Source organism: Anticarsia gemmatalis, chromosome 21, assembly GCF_050436995.1.
Source record: "Anticarsia gemmatalis isolate Benzon Research Colony breed Stoneville strain chromosome 21, ilAntGemm2 primary, whole genome shotgun sequence".
NCBI classification, from domain to species: domain Eukaryota; kingdom Metazoa; phylum Arthropoda; class Insecta; order Lepidoptera; family Erebidae; genus Anticarsia; species Anticarsia gemmatalis.
The window spans coordinates 671,168-692,579 of NC_134765.1; the positions used below are offsets into that span (position 1 = coordinate 671,168).

General features: G+C 31.7%; 1 protein-coding gene and 1 long non-coding RNA gene across 4 annotated transcripts in view; one reads left to right on the forward strand and one right to left on the reverse strand.

Annotated features, from left to right (window-relative positions):
- LOC142982387 (uncharacterized) overlaps positions 1-19,939 on the reverse strand; it is an 88,289-nt gene extending 68,350 nt beyond the window's left edge. For 2 of the 3 annotated variants that reach the window (XM_076128874.1, XM_076128872.1), the window contains exons 1-3: positions 19,823-19,935; positions 18,807-18,893; positions 4,282-4,318 (exon numbers count right to left, since the gene is read on the reverse strand). The gene's annotated coding sequence lies outside the window, so the exon portion shown is untranslated. Of the gene's footprint in view, positions 1-4,281; positions 4,319-18,806; positions 18,894-19,822 lie in introns of all 3 variants that reach the window. The other variant, XM_076128873.1, reaches the window with a different exon arrangement.
- LOC142982390 (uncharacterized) overlaps positions 1-21,412 on the forward strand; it is a 147,841-nt gene that overhangs the window by 60,960 nt on the left and 65,469 nt on the right. The window lies entirely within an intron of this gene.

A 21,412-nucleotide genomic window follows, 5' to 3' on the forward strand; every position in this document is an offset into this window, starting at 1 on the left:
CCGAACCGATTGAAGACTAACATCTAATCAAAGGGGTTGCATATTACAAGCCGTGTCAGTATCCTTCTTACTAAAATTATAAATGCGAAAGTTTGTGAGAATGTATGTATGTATGTATGTTAATACCACGGAACCGATTACGATGAAATTTGGTATATAAGTAGCTGAAGACCCAGAATAACACATAGGCTTTATCCCGGAGTTCCCAAGGGATCAAGATCTACACGGGAAGGGATTCCACGCGGACGAAGTCGCGAGAGGCCTCTAGTTAACCATAAATAGAGAACAACGCGAGTATTATCTTAAGTTCATGATGTTATCGAGTGTTGTACATAGAGGGCCGCAGTTATGTGTGCAATCATACTGACACATACATTATGTTGGCCTTGATGCAAATTACCAGAATTGTACGTTATTGCAGATATTATAGATAATATATATATGTTGATTGTACTCCTAGATATATGGATTTGTTTAAGATTAGCGTGTTCTGCGGTCTTCGATTGTATATAGGGTGTTAAAAATTATTTATCAATGTATATGTAGTGCAGTTATCAATCTATCCACTAGTTTTAAGACTTAATTAATTTGAAAATCCTGATAATTGCGAATTGTTATTTAGCTAAGAAAGTATAGTGATTCACTTGTTTCCGTTTCTCAGTTTATTTTATAAAAATCTGATGAAGAATCCTCAATGAGTTGATTACCAATTTCAACACTTAACTACATTTTATTAACGTTTCTAATACTCTACATCTATCGTGAAAGTAACAGTTAGTGAAGTTTTGAAGTTAAAGACATCAAGAGAAACAGGCAAGAGTACCTCCAATGTTTCAATAAAAATAATTAATAACCTATGAATATTAATATCCTAGGCAATCGATGCATAAACAATTAAATATTAAATCCTAAAAGTCATTACAGTAAGTGGCAACCGCATCAAGTGATCTTGTAACGACGTCACTCTGACATTTTTTATTTACAACTACTTTTACTAACTAATGTCAATGTCTAAATCATAAATTGCAGTGTACCTAGACGTTTAATGCTTGTGTGTGGAAATCCCTGCTATTATCTTTTAAGTATTTTAAATGTTGAGGAGTGGTTATTGATGCAATATGCATTTATGCTAATGTTGTTAATGGAAAAGTGTATGTTTTACGCTTCATTACAAGGTTTGAAAGATTATAATGATATCTGATGAAAAGGTAATTTTATTTCTAAGAATCGGACGTTAAGGGTTTTCATTTTACAACCAAACTCTGGGCTACTATTGAGAAATATTTCAATATAAACTAGAAAAGACCTTTAGTACTTTGCCCGTTACGGGAATCTAACTCGGGACCCCATGACCAGTCGGATACACTACCCACCGCGCCACAGAGGTAACAGATTTCATTCATACATAATATCAATTGATACGATTACTAAAGTGGTTTATGATTTAGATTAATAAGTGGCAGAAAAAGTTGTTATTTAATATCGTAACCTTGACTTTCAGATAGCTGATATTAATATTATTCATGTAACATTTATTGCTCACATTGAAGAGAAATTAGTCATTACTTATGACAGTTTCAATAATTTATTATTATTAGTTTTGATGTTTTGATCTACTTTATATTAGCTACTTTTTATTGCTTATTTGAGACTCGTAAAACTTTAAATACCAGTATTAATTATGAAATATTTTTCAATGTAAGCTTATTTATCATAAACATATCAACTAATAATATCAAATTTCAAAATATCTAATTGTATGATGTTTAAATAGAATATTTTAGCAACAATTCACGAAAGTCGTTTACTGTCTTTACTGGTACTTCTCTCATGAGAAGAAACCTTTTATTGAATTACTTGGCCTGGACTTAACACTATCGGAGCTGTGAAAGGGTCTCGCTTTGCTTCGCTATCAACTAATATATTTTTTAAAAGCTAGCCTAGCTAGCTATGTAACAGTCATTTTGTTCATAGACAAATTGCATAAATACGAAACTGAAAACCCTATCGCGTGGGTAATTGTGTTCTAATTTTCGTGTCGAGTTTACAATCGATCTAATATTTCAACGCCATTTTATAACATCGCCCATATTATTTATCTTGCTAAAAAGCGAAAAAAAACACGTTTTACCCACATCAGTATCATGCATGCAAAAATAAATTTACGTATAAAAGAAAACGCTCGTTCAAAGACATTGCGTGCAGTTTTTGCGTCATTCTTCGATTCGTATTGTGATAACGTTTCACGAAAGTTGTTTGCTAGTAATTTAGTAGTACGCAACGTAAATCAGTTTGGATTAGAAATAAATCTTAAGTACTGTGCAAGCGGGCGTAACAGCTACTGTTGATCGAGAGGACCGGGGTTCGATGTGGATGGAGATTTTTCTGTTATGTAATCTTTTGTAGATTAACTAGATTATGGTAAATAAATGGCTACCTGTTATAAAAGTACTGATAGTAAGTGAAATATTGCTAATGTTTTTTTGTAGACTTGTGTCATAAAGTTTGAGATAGATAGATCGTATAATTTTCGTATTATTTATAAAAGTAAGTTTACAAGTTTAATTCTTTAGATACTCATATTTTTGGAAAAATGATTCTATAATGTGTTGCTCTTTGGCACATTAAATATAATCACTAACTCACAGTTCGAAATCAAAGTTGAAAAAACATGATCAGCAGTCCCATAGCGTTTGGTGAAATGAGGTAAATAACAAGTAACTGTGTAATAAAACACCCATACAGATAGTATCAAGGAAACTACCAGCGAGATAAATCATTATGTGATAATTGTACAATCAGAATAAAAACACAATAACGACAACATTTCCTGTAACGTGCCCTACTTAAATATCACCCTAACAATCAACTTATCGGCTTTCATGATGCCAAATTATCTTGCCTTCTTACACAATAAAGCCTTGTTTTACCCGAGGCATCATTAATCGTCATTATTTACATAACACTAAAACAATGAGATCATGGGAACGTAGAGAAAAAAAACATACGATTTACTATAAAATTTTAATTGGAATTGCACGCTCGTACAAAGTCACATCGTGCGGATTTCATAGTTTTGAATTTGTGTTGTAACTAGTGTAAAGTTAGTAAATGATGTTAAATATATGTTTGTTACTAAATCATTTAGTAATTATGTTTTCTTTGTGGCTAATGAGATGTGTGGGAGTGATGTGACGGTAGTGTGTGATCTTGTGACGAAAATATTGCGTTCAAGATGTCGATGTGATGACAGAAATTTATTTCTTACTAATGAGCTAAAATGACTTGCTGAATCTTGCCGCCGATGCCGCGATGGCGAGATTTGGAACGGTTGGTTGATTGATCTTCAAAACTGCTTCACGATTTTTTTCTTCAAACTATTGTTGGGGTATAGTCATGAGATGAATTGGGTAGTATGCATGTAACGTGTGAGTAGTGAGTTCGAGTCCTGGCCGAGACAAATGTATGTGATTTAAAACTACTCTTTTCAAGTCAAGTGGGTTTTTAACTTTAGTTTATTCTCTACTTACTATTTAGTAATCTTATTAAATCTTATATTTCTAAAAGTTTTGATTTTTAATGTGAGTGAAAGTTTATATTTTAATGGCTTAATTAGTGAAGGAGTAAAAAACGTAAAATTACAAATGGTTCATTTACAATGTCCCCAAATAATAGAATAACATAATTAAGTAAGTTTCGTGAGAATATAAACGTTATGACATATTATTATATTTTTTAAGAAATTTTGTTTGTCGTATGTGATTTTCTCACAAAGAACTGATTTATATGATTTTATAACATTTTGGAACTTTTGATTTTATCTTTATGATTTATTTCTTTATTTCTTTAATAAATTAATTAATTTCATTATGTTCTACTTATCTTATAAGTTATTATCTATACTAATATTATAAAGCTGAAGAGTTTGTTTGTTTGATTGTTTGTTTGTTTGTTTGAACGCGCTAATCTCAGGAACTACTGGTCCGATTTGAAAAATTATTTCAGTGTTAGATAGCCCATTTATCGAGGAAGGTTATAGGCTATATAACATCACGCTACGGTGATTAGGAGCGGAGTAACAACGAAAAATGTTATAAAAACGGGGAACGTTTTTACCAATTCTCTAAGGTGACGCAAGCGAAGTTGCGCGGGTCAGCTAGTAGATGATAAAGAGTAATTAACGAATGTTTTCAAGCTTGCTTAGTTTCATTATTTATGTTTGAAGATTATACTAATTAAGATTAGTTTAAATGTGTTAAAATTATTTATTATAGAACTTACCAATTTATCTCGATTTTTGCTCTGTTGGAATTTATATCTGAAAATAAGAAAATAGGTTATAAGTATGAAATTGAAATATGTTGCAATATAAAGTTTATTTTTCTGATGTTAAATTATGTTGCTTTTTCGATAGTTTGTTTATATTTGTAAAATTAGGAAATATATACTAAAATTTCACTTCAAATTTTGTATGATGATGAGTAATTTCAAATAAATTGTATACATACACTGAATTAATTAAACGGGACACAAACTAGGTGTTCAAAATGTCGCTCTCTTTATGCTTCTATAGGGTACGATGGGGCTGTCATAATCTTGTCAGATTAATGGCTAATAAAGATAGTAAAAAGATTTTCAACACTAAATAAATATAGATCAATCAATTGCCAAAAATACTTATAGCACGGATCTTATATTTATTAAATTTCCTTATACTTTAAGGTCTTTTCAATCACGTTTAACATCAATAAAAACAGTTACATCCATGTAATTGGTTACTTATCATAAGTAGCAAAGTGCTGACATATGAAATAAAAAATTATCACGATCTCGTTAGCACATTACCTAGATATATACATATATTATTATATATATATGAATGTATGTATGTATGTTTTTAGGGTACCGTACCCATGAGATCAAAACTGGACCATATAGCCGCGCTGCCTGTCTGTCACCAGACTCATTAAGCCACGTCAAAGGCCTTCAGGCGGCTTGAACAACTTTGACACTAGGTTGACCACTAACCATACGATAAGAAGAAGACCAGACTCATTCACCGTGATAGTTAAACAGTTGAAATTTTACACACATTGTTTTTTTTAATCATTTATTCGTATAATATACAATATATAATATCTTGCATAGTATTCTCCTTGCCAAGTTACATAGCTTGCTGCGTCATGTATTTTTGTTGCCAGTTTAACATATGTTAAAAAACAGAATGAAATTAATATTAAAGAGGGCTGCCATACAACATTTATCTATTTAAATTATAGTACGGGACCATTAGTCCAACTCGCACTTAGCCGGTTTTTAATATAACCTTGACTTGTATTTTGTTGATGTACAATATATCAATTAATTGCAGCCTTTTATTGGTAGTGCTTCATGTTTTATAGTCACGATATGAAAAGGAGAGCAAATATTTAAACTACGTGTAATATTTTTTTGCCAATCAAACCATTTCTTAGTACGTAAGATTTTAATTGCAGATTGTGATTACATAAATTTGTGTTAGGGCTCACAACCGCGGTTGCAGCATATTTAACGTAAATAAATCCGCAATGAAAATACATTTTCATAAAATCACGCCTTTTCACATTAGGCAGAGACCTCAGAACGCTACTTGCTACGATCTCTACAAACTTACTTTGGTTAATTCTCACCAATACATCTTACTATACAGGTCCGCCGGTTACAAGTTGGCACATGAAATATAATCGGAATCTCGGACAATAGACTTAATTAAATCAAAAATAAAGAAGTTCCCAGTCGTATGGCTTTTTTCAGGTGTTGGTTATGTATTAACATATTCATAGTTAATGCAAACATTAACTATTTTCAATGAAATTCTTCATAATAGTCGTTATTATATGCTTTGATATATGACAGGAAACTTTCCACGTATACTATTCATTCATACTAAACGGAGTTCGATTCAAGATGTGAGGATGATACAGTAAATCGTTTTAACCTTTACGAGTAGGTCGTTATTGTAAACGTTATCGATTTATATTAACGATACCACGCTGGCATTCTAGTGAGCTGTTCACACCTTTAGATTTATGTAAAACTGATATTTACTGGTAACTTTAGGATGAAGACTTTGCTATAATACCAGGGTATAAATCTGTGTACCAAACGTTTATAGAGTCGAATCAGTAGATTTTGTGTGAAATAGTGACTTATTTTCAAAATCATTAGCCTTTATAATGGTAGTAAAATAACATGTCTATGAAACAACCTTTTGTATGTCAAGATTAGAATATTTAGAATCGAGTTCCAAACATTTTTGGTTATTGTGTACCAAAAAACATTTTCGTAATATAGTAAATCTAGGGAAAATATATAAAAAATGTGAATTTGTATCCATGGCGCAGTACTTATCATGGTCACCACACTTCTACCAGGCTACAGCTCTTACATGGAAAAAATATTTTTGCGATCCACAAATAGTTGTCTCGTGTCAAGTTGTACTTTGTGTTCGTTGATTGTATGTTTGTAAAAGTCACCACGACACAAAAGCAATTCTTAGTGCCTTTATCAAGAAAAATACATTCTAATATAGGCACAAGATAGTGTATCGTTAGCCTTACATATCAGTATCGTCGGCACATCTTCAAGTGAAAATATCATATTACAGCAAGTAATTCAATCGTTATTAAGTTGTTTGTGACTTGATTACCTTGTTATTTGTCATTGTTATCTTATTGCTAACTTACCACGTATTATATTTAATAGATAGACATATTATATAAGAGGTTTAGTTCTTAGTAGAAACTTATGGGAAGTAATGGAAACTGAAGGCTGGTTACATCTTAGAAAGACGTCAAAAAGAAGAAAAAGAACGGCTCAGCCTAGTGGAAGAGTCACTAGCAATTGTATGATTTAAAGAAAATGGGACATATTAGTTTATGCACAAGAAATTATATTATGTTTGGTATTGTAAAATAAATATTATATTATGATGTCTTGCAAAAAGGTCAGGTGCGTAGTGCTCGTAACCGGCGGTCCTGTATGACAATGTGTATGAATTTAAATAATGCAAGGGAAGTTTGTAGCGATCGTTGCAAATTGTGTTCTTTGGTAGACATCAAAGGGGTGGGCAGAGACCTACCCCCGCGGGAAACAGGCGTAATTTTATGTATGGTGTATACTTTAGTGCCTTATGAAATTGTGGTTTAAAATTACTTTTTGTGAGTTAAAACACCTTTTCTTATGATTAATTGTTTTTCTCATGCATGTTTGGTTTCAATATACTTTTTTGCATCTGGAAATCAAATTTAAGATACCTAGAGCAGAGTGATCTACTACTGAGAAACATTTTTAATTTTCACAGCATTATATTTTTAAACTATATCATTAAACTTAACCTTAACATTGTAAATTATAAAATATTTAAATAAATTGTATTATATAAAATTCTCTTAACATGTAAAGTATAATAAATTCAAAAACATGAAATTTAATTACTGAAACATTCACTTACTAAACGGCTACATACATATAAAAAGCCATTACTTCTGTCAGTATGTCACGGGTCATAAATTTAAAATGGCGTTCATACTGTGAATATATGAATATTTCTGATCTTACACAATATTATTTAATAGCCTATTATTTAAGGTGAGTCCACATTTACACATTTATTTGTAATGAATTCTAGACAATGTTGTGATCGCCGAATTGCCAGGACCAGTGCTAAATATCTTGTCATATTATTTTATACTCACAATTTTTGTCACCTGTTTCTCAATGGAACGAAGGTGCGGTATAGTTTTAAAAACACACAACAAACAAGCAATATACCGCACCAGAAAGAATAAATCATTATCTGTCTCAATCAATATCTATATTATCTATCACTCTATTCTCTATCGAGCTTATGACCTATAAAACCTTAACAGATCGAAAGACCTGAAAGTCGGTCCCAACATAATGTGATCATTGAAAGAGCCCATGACTCTCAGTAATATAATAAATAAGCTATACTATTATGACAAAATAGGTACCAATAGGTCTAACACCAAACAAGATTGCTTACCTTTAGGCGAAATATTGCCAAATGACTGGTCAAAGTTTAGTTGCAAATAAATACTCATATGTGGACCTACCTTTTTGAGCAAGGGAAAGCATATATAATGAAAGTATGTAATATTAAAATCGTAACAATTCATTATCTCTGAAATACATACGTTTTATGTACTCTCTGTACATAATGATCTAAAATGATAGTTTAGCGATGTTTATTGCTTTAAACTGTTTGTTTGAAGGTGAAGTTTGACATTGTAGAAGAAAGTTTGATATTGTTAAATAATTACAGTGGTATAGTAATATTACTGTTATATTGAATTTTTTTTGCATTTCTTTTAATAAAAGTATGAGACGATACGGAAACAGTATACAGGTTGCCTTTGGGCTTAATTTGTGTGAGTTATAGCGCAATGGCTAGTTGTCATCGATGTGTTTGGGGTGGATTTGGGTTCGAATCTTAAACGTAAAGATTTTGTTATTTTGTCTCTAGATAAAAAAAATAAGCTGAAAAAGAAGTTAATAAATAAATCATTAGTACAAAAGGGCCATTCGTGGCAATAGTTCCTATTTAATGACTTAATCAAAAACAACAATTAATAATACGGGAAAACTACAACTAATTTCCATAGTCATCACCGCATATCAATATTGACATTATGATAAACAGACACCCACACGCAAAGTCACGCTACCTATTCCCATATAAGTGTTCCCATTGCCACAAAAACTACAAGTCACTTCAAGCCTGTTATTCCCAAAAGTTCTAGGTAGAGATGTAGAAAATACTCGCATACCTGCGTTTAGCCATTTACAATGTCAGTCCTATGCAAAATGAGGGCGATCCTACAGCTATATACCGGGCACGTTACCAAACTCCGGACTACTAAAACTAATATAAATAATAACTAAATACAAATTAGAACAAAAACCTCCCTGGGAATCGAAGCTAAAACCTCGCGATCAGCAGACGTACATACTACCGACTACGCTACAGAGGCAGTGTATATGGCCATAATTTAAACCTTATTAACCATGAACAGACCATAAACAAGATGTGGAAACGCCATGACAATGCAGACAACAAATAAGGGGAACTATAAACTTTATAGGGTTTTAAACCATAAGTTATGTTCAAACAAATGGTTATTGTGTTGAATTGTGAGATTTGTTTGTTAGTTTCTACTGTTTTGTGTGTGTAGAGGGGAGATTTCCTACTTGCATAGACAAATGGTAAGCTATCGACAAATGTATGAAAAATGTATCAGCGCCCCTAACAGGTGCTGTAGGAACTATTTTAGAAAACATTTGAACTGTCAAATTTAGTATGAAAATTTGATCAGCGCCCCAACGGGTGCCGTTGGTACTGTTTTAAAGTACATTTTATGTGTCAAACTCTCGATATTCGATAGAACTGACAGTAGTTAGTCGCGTTACAGGTCATGGGGTCCCAGGTTTAGTAGCCAAGAAAGGTATAGAGAGGTTTTGGTTAAGTTTTTTTTCGGTAATGTGATCGGAGGTATAATGCTTTGTGAAAAACTCAGTGAAAAATAAATTTGTGTTGTATTTTTAAGCTCTTTATGTAATATAAGTGTATATAAATATGCAATTTATAAAATACCTATTTCTATTCTAAGTATACACATTACCCTCTTTAGCGTCGCGCAGTCGGATAAAGATATAAGAGGATTTAATTATAAGTATATTAAGTCTTTCTTAAGACCTAAGCTTTAAGCCTCTTATTTCTCGTCATAATATTTAAAACATTTCCTTACATTCTTAACTAAACAGTCAGTTACCTAACAGTTAAAAAGTTTCAACTTCAACTAGATATTTTAATAGTTATGTGGTATGTTAGTTAACACCACGTGGTTAATTGTGGTCTTATGTAATGTGGTGACAAAGTCTATAAGGAAGGCTTTTACTGCAGTTTTGTATGTGTGAAATGTTTATGAATTAAATGTATTTATGTTTTATGTATTTAAATGTAAGTGCACTTCATTAAAATTCTTGCAATTGTAAGATTTAGTGCCTCGTATAGTCGAATATCATATTTTTTAGGATACTATTCTAAAGAGAGAAGTGAGCTACTACTTTTAGCTAAACATAGAAGGAATAAGCCATGTTGCCTCTATTTTTGGAAATTTTCATTCTGAAGATATTGGTTACTTTGATTTATTTGCAAAAAAAACAGTCATAAAACAACAATTATAAATTATTATTTTCTTGTTTCTAAAGATTATAATATAAAGTATTATTAAGTGTATCATTTTAAAAAAATATTAAATCCTACTTCCTACTAATATTATAAATGCGAAAGTTTGTAAGTATGTACGTATGGATGTTTGTTACTCTTTCACGCAAATACTACTGAATCGATTAAGATAAAATTTGGTATGTAGGTATCTTTTTATCCCGGAGTTTCCGAGGGATCGGGATTTACACGGGAAGGGATTCCACGCGGACGAAGTCGCGGGTGGCATCTAGTAATAAATAATTTACAAACATCGCGATCGTGTAATGTATCAATCACGAATATTACTAAAACCATCGTGCTATAAAACACTCCAATAAATAGCATGCAATAACATCAAATTACAAGCGAGCGAGTAAATGAGTGCGTGCAATCGGTAAAAGTCAATGTCGGAGCACCGAACCCGCTACCACGTGGAAAGGCTGATGACATTGAACGGTTTTAACTTGATTGTTATGACGTCACTTATTATTTGTTTTTAAAATTGAGCTTTATGTAATTGAGGTCTGCATTTTTATTTTTTCTTGGAAACTGCTGTACCAGTTTTGAGAATGTTTTTGTTGAGGTAGGCTTTAGTGTTTCTTTGTAAGAGCTATATTTGTATGTAACGGTTTACTACATTCCCAATTCGATTCTGGACTATATAGATTAAATGAATGATTCGGTTTCTATTTAAGACTCAAAACACATCCAAATAATCTCAGTTTGACTATAATTATATTATTAAGAATTGACAAGAAAACTCATTGACATCTTTTTGGTCCAGTATGGGGTCCGAACCCGAGACCTCCGCTCGGCGGTCACATACACAACCGACCGCAGAGGCAGTCAATATCATTAAATTATCCTTTCTATCTACCTTTCCTATAGTAACAAGAAAGATGTATCTATTTAAATTCTTCTTGTATATAACTTTATCAATACGCATAGACAGACATACGTAGTTTAATATGCACTCATCAGTGCAAGTCACATGACGACTAGATGTATCAGTACGTTCTGGACTGAATTAGTCTCAGTTATGTAATACAACCTTGTGCGTGAGAGCCTCCGTACTGCTCATATAACTGTTACTACTGTTAACTGTTACCACTCAAAAGTTAACTTTAACTTATATTTAGGTTTTATAGAGCAGAATATTATGGAACCCTTTGACCGCCAGGGTCGGCTTTTTATACTACGACCAATCAGAAAGTGCTCACGACGCTTTCGTCGGCAAATGTCGACAAAAATATAGTGTCGTGAGCACGTTAAGAAAATTTAGATTAAAAGTTAGTATATTAAGTAAAGTAAATTAAAAAGTAAAAGTAGTAGCTTTTCGTATTAAAAAAAATGGTTATTTTTAATACCAGTTTGTTAAATATTTTTAACTAAAATTACAAAATTACATCAAAATTGATTCTGTGATTTAACCATGTAAACAAAAAACAGGCTTAATAAATTGGCCCTTAAAAAATAAAACTGATAAATAAGAACCCTGAACATAAAAATTCATAAGAAAGTTTTTTCTGCGTCTGAGCATCAAACCGCCACCCACAAACCACTCGCTAATCGGCAAAAAGTACCTAATCCTCTCAAGTACAGTAAAAGTAATATTATACAATACTTATAAAAAGAGAGGCTAGGAATGCAATAACGACTCTACATTCACGAGGTAGAGCGGTGTAGAGCGGCACAGAGTAATGCAGAGACTTGTAGAGACGATGCACTCTTACATAACTCTACAAAGATGTATTAACTCAAATTATAGTGTTTTTTGTTTATAATTTGAATATGTATGCGATTTGTAATAGTGTTTGAAATTACTTACTTGTCGTGTTTTGGTAAAAATTACATTCTCTTTTGTCTTAGTACAGTTATGGATATAAATGTATGTCCAATGTCACTTTTTAACTAAAAAAATAAAGATAAATTATTTTTTTCTTAATTTAAAAGGGTCGCTTTTTGAAGCAATATTTGAAATATAGATAACACAGGGTCGTAGATTTGATACCTCATTCGAAAATAATTGTAAATTCTATTTTTAGTCAGATTTTTGTCCTTACGAAAAATATTTCGGTATGATATTTTCTAATGGATCTGTAAATTGTAATTATTATTATTTACCGATCAAACAAAGCGCACAAAGCTATCATTGCTGAAAGTGAAAAGATGGCACTGATAGGTCAATTTTATTCAACAAAAAATAATGTAAATTAGAAAACGAGCAATTTCCAAATCTACTTTAAACAACAGTTGCGCGATTATTAGGCAACTGACCTGCAACAGTGAACTGTGACCCGCGCGTGCGAGCCTCCAATTATATTATTATATCTTACATTACTTGTATTTGTACTATATTGATGTAACCTTTCGTTATTTTTAGATAATTTACGCATCATTGTGTGTTAAGTAAGGGTTTTGGCTTCGATTACAATGTAATATGGCTTTGTAAGAATTATAAATTATAAAAAATGGCCCGCGCGTGTTCTATGTGCTATTAAAGTCGCTGAAAGATTTATTTTATGAATAAATGTAATATTTAAACCCGCGTCTTTGTTTATCCCCACGCTACGTTCCATCGCAAAGTAAGTACGAAGTATGAATTAATCTGAATTTAATAAAAAGTATTTCAATATTATGCCACCTTCTTTGTATGGCTCACGACAGTATTATTGGGTTTAGTCTGACTTCTAATAATTGTTAAAAATCTCTTAAAGAGATGTCAAGGCCCTAAACATAAAAGACTTTCCATTCCTTTGAGAACTACTCGTAACATAAAAAATAACTTCACATGATCTTTGATTTCCAATTTATGCTAATTCTATGAACTAGCCTAAATCCTGCCAAGCAACAAACCTATTAGCAGATTACAGTCAGTACTTATGCTATAACTACATATAATTCAATATCGTATCTCTACATTGCCTCTTTTTCTAAACCAACACGTTAACGACCCAGTCAATCAATTATAACATATAATATACTTGATAGTTAATCTTGACAAGAAAAGTGTTTCTCAAACACTCTTGATACTTGATTCATTTATTTGTACTATGCGGTTTAATTTATGTAATAGTATCAATATTTTTTGTTCTTTACGTATTTGAGAACGGTTATAAGCTTTCTATATAACGTTTTTGTGTGACTTTTTGTTTGGATTATTAATTCGGTCATTTTTTTTTCTATTTACTGGTCTTCAACTATGCAGGTGAGGATGATAAAAGTAGATAACAATCCTATCTAAGTTTAAACATATTATCCTCTTATAAAAAATGTATTGCCAAATGAGTTGTTAAAACCAGAATTCAAGGACGGCTCAACCAATTCGACTTATTGTTTTGGTAAAATTTTATAATTTGGTCTTTAAAGCATGGTAAACGATTTTTGGAAAATGTGATCGGAGCTGCACGGGTAACTTGTTAATTAAAAAAAACCATTATTATTCGATCTAAAAACAAGGGTCTCTTGTTATTTTAACATCACATTTAGACCTTTAATCCTTCATACCAATCAAGTACAAGTTAGGAATATTGCACTGTAATTATTTCCAGCATTTTCTATATTTTTAGCAGATATTATTTCTTAGAACACATTCAGACCATATTACTACAACATTTGACCCAAGAATGTCATACACATTAAACACAAGTAAATAATGTACCAACACAGTTATATAGAGTTCTTGGGCAAGTTGTGTCATTAGAATGTTGATGAGAACATAATAATATATACAAACATACACGCCAACTTTATAGTAATATTGTTACATACGTTAATGTACATTCGTGTTTGGTGGGAATTTGCTTGGTATTTTTGCAACGGATATTTTAAAGGGAGGGTAAATGTCTGTAGAGAAAAAAATTCAGGCAGCCAAAATAATAATTCTGAATTTCATTTGTGATTTGTTTTAGGCAGTCTTTTGTCCCCTATTTATTTTCCCATGAAAGAGCTATAGAGGACTACTTGAACATACAAATTGCTGTAAATTAATATAGTGATCGTAGTTAATATATTTCATTATCTTTTGACACAATATCATTCAGAGCTCTAAAAGTATGAAAATTCTATAAATAAACGTTTTGCGTTTGGTACTCGAAGCTTAAGATCCATTTTTAACGGTCACTCTTCCTCTTAACCACCAACTACCACTAACTGTACGATAAGAGAGGAACGGTCACTGAAAACTGAAACAGTTTTCAGTAACTAGAAATAATTTTGCGTCACACATATATCTAGTAATTATGTGCTACCCTAATTAAAACTATAGAAAACTAGAAGCCGTCCGCGACTCCTTCCGCGTGGAAGCCCTACCCGTGTAAATCCCGATCCCTCGGGAACTCCGGGATAAAAAGTGCCTATGTGTTATTCTGGGTCTTTAACTACCTAAATACCAAATTTCACCAAATTTCAATTTGTAATCGGTTCAGTAGTATTTGCGTGAAAGAGTAACAAACATACATACATACACTCCCACAAACTTTCGTATTTAAAATATTAGTAGGATGTAGCCTCTCACGACATTAGATGCCGTCGAACGCGTAATGTCTCTAACTAAAAATCTACATGAAAGTCTAAAATAATCTCTTTTCACTTTCATGACGAGTAATAAATTCTTAGGAATGTGAAGCCTTCGTGAACGATCAGTAATTATTACATAAGTCTTAATGTTTGTATTTGAATATAATACGCATTAGTTACATCGTTCCGGTACTCGTATGATGAGTTTGTACCGTTTTGTAAGTGAATTACGATTTTTTTGTTTCATGTTTTATATGGTTTTGTGATTCGTGATTTATTTAATACATTTTTGTTTTGAAAATGACGAGTGTTTTTGTATAAAAGTATAATATAAAATTTTGCTTTAAGACAAGAATCAATATTATGTATTGGTACTCCGTTTTTTTTTGTAATCGAAGTGATGAAAAATAAGTTTATAGCATTTATCACCCCACTCAATTCTATTTAACATTAGGGAGTCTGTGTCGAATAAAATTGTATACCTACTACATTTTATCGAGTTCCAAAGACACGCATTTAAGTTGTTATTGTCTAAGAAACATTGGAGAAGCAATACATGTGCCAGGACTAAACTCAGTGACTATTAAGAACCTTAGTCAAAATGATATAAAATTGACCAAATAATAAACCTCATATGTGTATATACTCTATTAATTTTATACCTCGGTTGGTTTTAAGAAACTTGAAACATAATCGTCTCGTAAAACAATAAAAGTAACCAAACACATAAAGACAAAGTTAATGATAATTCCGTTTGCCCTGCGCCCTGCGCCATGCGCCATGAGTCTTGGTGGATAATGCGTCGATCACAATACCATGTGGGAACTCAGATGCGTTGCAATAACGCCTGATAGCGCTCATGGGATGCCACAAGTTGTAAACTTAGCGGGCATACAGACAATAAAACGCTTTTGAGTATCGCGAATTTGAAAACTATTTAGAACATAATTATTTTAGTTGGAATAACTTCATGCAGGTATATGAAATTACTACTTTTTTCCTCTAATTTAATCGGTATTTAGTACCGTGTTTGAAGTAATTAACTCAATGCTTTACTTCATCAAAACAAAACTAAACTCCATAACATGCTGAATTCATAGGCTCCTATCCCTTAATTTTACGAACGCCTATTAACGCTTTGTATGTAAAAAAAGATCTATAACTATAGACTTGAAATCTAATCGCGAGAAAATCGCCATCGCTTCTAACTTGCCCTACGTCCAAACATTACAATGTTTTGCAATAATTATGTTTATTTAGCGCCATTATTCAGTAGCGACCTTTAGGGAAATTGCCATATTACATTCATACATCAATGCTCTACCACTCTATGCCCATTAAGAGCGTAGAGTCTTTGTATGGGAGTTATTGATGATGTCCAATGTGATGTATGGGTTTGTATGAAATCATTTGTATGATCGATGGTGCTGTTTCAGTGAAATTAGGCGTATAATTAGGCGCTAAGGCTTATTAGGCTACCTAGGTTTCCTTTTATGTCAATAGTAAGTTTTAATGATGCTTCGGATTCGCTGCTTCGGTCGGATTTAGATATTTCTATACAAAAGACATCAACGCGTTCGTTGATTTTATGAGCAACATAGTATTTTGAAACATTATTTATTTTATTTAACAAATAACATTTTAATATAATTCATATTAATTATTAATATTTAAATAGTTAATTTAGTATTAATGTTTAAAAAAAATATTGTTTGTGTTTAAAAATGATTTTAAATGTTATTATTGTTTCAAAAGTTATGTACGCTTTTTATAATAGATAAATAACAATATGTAATCTTCTATGTGTTTTTTTCAATTACAGGTAGTTCAGATAATAGACATTATTAAGATATTATTGTGTAAACATCAAAAGGAAACATTTAATCCATAATAACCGGAAAGTCATTGTCTCTTTATTAAAACAGTAGATATTAATGCAATATTAATAATATACATAAGAAAGAAAACCTTGTCCGACTGCTCGAAGCCCAAATAAAGTTGTGTATTGTAGAATTGAAAATACATATTTAAAGACAGTTTCATATGCAAATATTGAAACATATGCAAATATGATAGGCTTTTCCTCATTTACTCAAACAGACATTTGTGACTACCAACTCCTAGCAAATAGTTCGTGACGATAGAAAAAAATCCTTCGACAAAAAAAAAATATATTTTATTTTTTTCCCGATCCCACACAAACAAATCCACAGGCGTAAGTTAGTGTATATAAAATACTAAGTACATTAAGGTCTCGAGAGGCGATCGCGTGATTGTACGAAGCCAAGGATAAACTAAAAATGTCACAAGGAACCAACGCGTTGAGGATATTTGGAATGTATGACCATTTGTGGCTTTGTACATATAGCTATAGAAATATGTTAATATAAGAAGTATATTATTAAATATTTGTTTATTTATTAATGGACTTAATATACTTTTGGCGCCATAAGAAACAACTACTTAAGGCTTATTAATTAGAGATGTTTTTGGTAAGCCAAGGAAAAATGTATAGTATGTTCTAAAATTAGTAATAATATTAGTGGTGACTAGTAGTTTTTTTTAGTTTTCCTGACCCTATTATTGCATAGTCATGGTAACATTTTTGGAGTTCCGTAAATCTTAAGTGTCTCCTATTTAGGATAATTAATTCATTATCAAAGGTGATTTTTACGTTTTTAATTACAAGTATTTTTATGTCATCATCACTTTAACAACATAAAATATGTGGGTAAATAAATGTTATATCGCGCGTAGATAGATTACGCGCAATATTATATCTTATTCCTTTCTTTCGCAAGAAAGACTTAAAAACAACCATATTTGCATAAATATAACTTGCAAATTTCTGCAGTAACAACATAAGCAAAAGATTTAATTTGTTTGTGTTTTACATCTCGGAACTAAGTCCAGGACTTTTAAAAGGCGTGCGTGAGGCCGAAGCCTATGACAGTTTTATATAACAAAAATGTTATATGTGACAAATATTATTATGATTTTATTTTTCTGAAAATTTTCTAACTTCTGTTAATTTAGCTTCATTATTTTAAAAAAACATTTATATTACAGAAAATCTTTCCCCTAGTACAAACTGTGTAACAAGTATGTAACGATTAAAAGCGAGAGTATATCGTGTTTATTCGTGTCATGTATCGGTAACGCGAGGTGTAACGACCTCGTTAATATTGGCAACGCACCGAGATCATCGCTTATGTTGTGTTGGAGTGCTGACAGTGAAAATAGTAGATAAAAATATAGGTGAAAGAAAAAATATAAAGGAAATAAGTAGCTTAAGTATGTGAAAGAAAAAAGATTATGAAAATACATAACTACATTGAGCAGTGATAGCCGAGTGGTATAAGATGACACCTCCCACGCAAGTGGTCGCAGGTTCGAACCCGAGGCAAACCCCCAACCCGCACTAGGCCAGCGTGGTGGACTCAAGGCCTAAGCCCTCCCTCATTACGGGAGGAGACCCTTGCCCAGCAGTGGGACATTAATGGGTTAAATTTATTTATTATTATTTATAACTACATTTACAAAAAGTATGATGTTTATTTTGCATTGCTGACCTATAAATTTTATATCCAAGTAAATCACAATGGTGATTTTGTTTTAATGACTGGGATGTCATTTTTTTAAATAATTTTACCGCCAAATTATAATACCAAAAGGTTATTACGGTGAAATCTAATAAAATTGTATATAGGAAAAACATACCTTAGCAAAAAATATTGAGTTAAAGGCATAAAAAGTCTTTTTTGCCCTTAAGAAAATTCAAATGGTGTATCCAACATTTTTCTGCACGCACGTCAAACCATTTGCGGCAACAAAGGAAAGACGAACAATCGTCATACCCATCAATGAACTAATTAGAACGTTAAATTAACCAATTAACAGAAAAAAAACGAAACAAAAAGTGCCAAATTTCCGTGTGAAATTTACACGAAATCAATTGACAACTTCCTTCTAAATCTTAAGAGTTAATTATTATAATTAACGTAAAACAAACACTCACCCCAATCGTATTGTTCACACGTTACAAAATGTCACACTCAAATGTTATGTCACTTGTCACTTGCGATTCACTTGCACTTTCAAACTGCTTTTAATTCGAGAAACGTTAGTAACCAACATAAATATTAGAAAAAAATAAATAATAAAAAATATAACATAAAAAATACAAAAATGACAATTTTAAAAATAGAGTGTAATAGTCTATTTTAAAAATTTTTGTGTTTTGTTTTTTATCTTTGAAATTTAGGGTGTGAATTGAAGTAATTAGTATGTTAATGAGTAACACCTAATAGATATTATAGCACAGTTCCTATGTTGTATAACGGATTCATAACGGGTACAGCAAGAACTAAAGTCTAGCTAACAATGCTTCCCACGGCTGAGAGACCTACGCTTACGCAAACATATAATTAGGTTCTTTTTTTTACATCAAAACATTTGGACATTGTCTAACATATTTGACAAAACAATGTTAGCCGTCGTTGTGAAAAAAATAAACATTGAACTATTGTCAAAGCGAGTCGGGTGAGAAGATTAGATTAAAGGTTATGTAAAAACTCGGTCAATTGTATAAATACAAGATCTTTTAAAAATGATATTTCGTATCAAATACAATGGGCAAGACATGCGAACTAACAATTCACAGCGGTTTTGTTATCTCAATGAAATTTTGCATAACGCATTTTGAAAGTCACTCGAAAATACTATGTTAGAAATTTATCGATAAAATTACTATGAACTGTAATATAACTGACAATTAGTATAATTTTATTGTCGAGATAAAAACTTTCGCTTTTAGATACGTTTTTATGTTAGTATATCACGAATTTGAGACACAGTATAACAAACACTTGGTAAACTAAACTTTGCAATTAAATTATATTAAAAATATAATTCCTAAACAAAAATAAAATCAAATAAAAAATCACTACAAAAAAACAAGACACAAAAAATTTCAAAACAAAAAACTAAAAGCAGTTAGAAAATTTGTTTTTGAAAATATAATAAATAAAATACCGGGGTGTAGCGTGCGGTTGATTTCGCGGAAAGATGCGCTCCGACGGTCGTCCGTCGTTGACTGCGCGGAGTGGCTCGTCGCAGCTGCCTAGTGGGGCTGGAGCTACCATCCGCGATTGTATGCCATTACTCAAACTTTATACACAGTACACACCGCATCCGATGCTTATGATGTTGCAAAATTTTAGCTTTTAGACTAGTGACGTGCGACGGGTTTGGCTGGGTTTTGCTTTGATTTTTGTTGCTTGGTTATATTCTATAGTATATCTTAGTAGTCTTAGACTGTATTATTTGAATAATGATGTATATTAAGGTGGGTTTATTCGATTCATTATTTTTACTTTAGTTAACTTTTGAAATAAGTTGAATAAAAAACTGCTAAATTATTTTGTCATTTTTTTTATTATATATTCGTACTTCTGTGGTGCTTTGCAAAGTAAATAGAGATCTTAGTTTTTAAAAGATTAACTAATCAAAATATACATATATTAGTTAATCTAAGCATATATTTTCGTGTGACTACACACGTAAAAATATGCATTACAATTACTATACATCAGGAATATTGCAAAATTATTGACGATTGTAAAATGTATAATAACGAATTCTTTAGTAAAAGTCCTTTGCCCAACCCATCAACTTAATATTAACTGTCGCATAAATTAACTATTAGATCCACTAGTATTAAGTACTATTTTAAATGCCTATAAAACCTTAAAATAGACCTAAAAATTATGCCGTTAAAATATGGCGAAACTTTATAACACGATATTTGGTAAAGTACATAAATACATATGTTTATTATATTATGCCGCCTAGCCTATAACTTTAGGCTTAGCAGAGGTGTAAAACGCCCACGTTTTACTCTTAACATTAATATTTCCATGGAATTGAGGGCGAGCTGATTGGCTCTGGCGGCCACATTATTTCCGGGGAACTATTAGAAATGCCCTAAGAGAAAATGAAAAATACCAACAGCACTTTGCCTGAAATGCGCATGGAATTTTGTGCACAGCATTCGCATAAACAAATCTCTGACTACAGATACAGTTCAGTATTTAAGTAAACTGTATATACATCAATTAGCAATTAATGAGCAGTTTCTTGCCAGCTCTTCTCATTGGCCCTTCCTCCCGAACTGGCGGTAAATTCACTCTCTGTATCATTGACTATCATTATAGTCAGCATCTGACCTAAATGAATAAATGATCTTAATTTGATTAAGTTTATTAACTAACATTCAATAAGCAGTTTCATACAAGTAAATATTAACATGCGCGACCCAGGAAGCCAACCCGGAACATTACGAACAACTTTCGCATATGGCGCTAATACAGCAATGAGGTAGAAAAAACAAGTTCTCATTTAAATATATTTTCCTTATTATTACGACATCTTTTAATTCCAGATATGGTAAGCAGGTATAAATATACACTAACACTATAAAAAAATTGATTGTTCGTCTTTCTGTGTATCTAGTATGGTATAACGACTGAACGGCTGGACAGATTTAAATAAAGTTTGGTTTTGTGATAGGCCATATCCCAAAGAAAGATATAGATATGATAAGTTTCTGAGCCCTGATCAAAT